The sequence below is a fragment of the Marmota flaviventris genome, chromosome 9, assembly GCF_047511675.1.
Source record: "Marmota flaviventris isolate mMarFla1 chromosome 9, mMarFla1.hap1, whole genome shotgun sequence".
NCBI lineage: Eukaryota > Metazoa > Chordata > Mammalia > Rodentia > Sciuridae > Marmota > Marmota flaviventris.
The window spans coordinates 110,079,045-110,080,456 of NC_092506.1; the positions used below are offsets into that span (position 1 = coordinate 110,079,045).

The 1,412-nt window shown below is 38.8% G+C and overlaps 1 non-coding gene across 1 annotated transcript; it reads right to left on the reverse strand.

The window, feature by feature from the left end:
- Positions 1–852: 852 nt before the first annotated feature.
- On the reverse strand, positions 853–977 carry LOC114100750 (U6atac minor spliceosomal RNA). Its single transcript, XR_003584132.1, has one exon. It is a non-coding gene; the product is annotated as a U6atac minor spliceosomal RNA (small nuclear RNA).
- Between the last annotated feature and the right edge of the window lie 435 nt (positions 978–1,412).

The window sequence follows — 1,412 nt, forward strand, 5'->3', positions numbered from 1 at the left end:
AATTCTCTGGTTGTACATGATGAAGAGTCATACCATTCATGCAATCATATCCATACATAGGATAATAATGTCCATCTCATTCCACTCTCTTCCCCCCTCCTCACCCCCCCGCCCCCGCCCCGGCTTAATCCAAACTTCCTCCATTCTTCTCATGTCACCCCCAAATTATGCAAAGCATTCACTTATCAGAGAAAACATTGGGCCTTTTGGAGGGGGATTGGCTTATTTTGCTTACCATGATATTACCCAACTCCATCCATTTACCCATAAATGCCATAATTTTATTCTTTTTAAGGCTGAGTAATATTACATTGTATATAAATACTACAATTTCTTTATCCATTCATCTTTTGAAGGGCATCTAGGTTGTTTCCATAGTTTAGCTATTGTGAATTGAGCTGCTATAAACATTGAGGTTTCTGCTTCACTGTAGTATGCTAATTTTAAGTCCTTTGGGTATAGACTGAGGAGTGAAATAGCTGGGTCAAATGGTGGTTCCATTCCAAGTTTTTATTTTTAATATTTATTTTTTAGTTTTAGGTGGACACAATATCTTTATTTTATTTTTATGTGGTGCTGAGGATCGAACCCAGTACCTCACGCATGCCAGGCAAGCACGCTTCCACTTGAGCCATATCCTGAGCCCCCATTCCAAGTTTTCTAAGGATTTCTATACTGCTTTCCAGAGAGGTTGCACAAATTTGCAGTCCGACCAGCAATGAATCAGTGTACCTTTTTCACCACATTCTCCCCAGCACTTATTGTTGCTTATATTCTTGATGATTGCCATTCTGACTGGAGGGAGATGAAATCTTTGAGTAGTTTTGATTTGCATTTCTTTAATTGCTAGAGAAAAAATGATGGTTAGATGCCATAAGTAGGTGGCTGTGCCTTAACTGTATGTGTGTTGTCAGGCCCAAGGGCCTCTTCCATCTTTGTCAAGGGGAGTGCTATCCTTCTCTCCTTTCATACAACACCCTGCCGCCATCTTATTTGCTTTCTAGTATTTTAAAAACACTTATCACTCCTAATACACATTTCTTCTGCTGTTTTGTCTTCTTTTTTAAAAATTAGGTTATTTATTCTTATTTGTTGTACAAGATGGTAGAATGCAATTCATTTCATATTACACATATGGAGCACAATTTTTCAAGTCATTGATTGTAAACAAAGTATTTTCACACCATTTGTGTCTTCATTCATGTACTTAGGATAATGATGTCTAACTCATTCCACCATCATTCCTACCCACTTTCTTCCTTCCTGCTTCTCCCTCCCCTTTTCCCTATCTAAAGTTCCTCCATTCCTCCCATGCTCTGCTCCCCCATCACCATTATGAGTCAGCATCCTCATATCAAAGAAAACATTTGGCCTTTGGGTTTTTGGGATTGACTTGCTTCACTTAGCCTTAA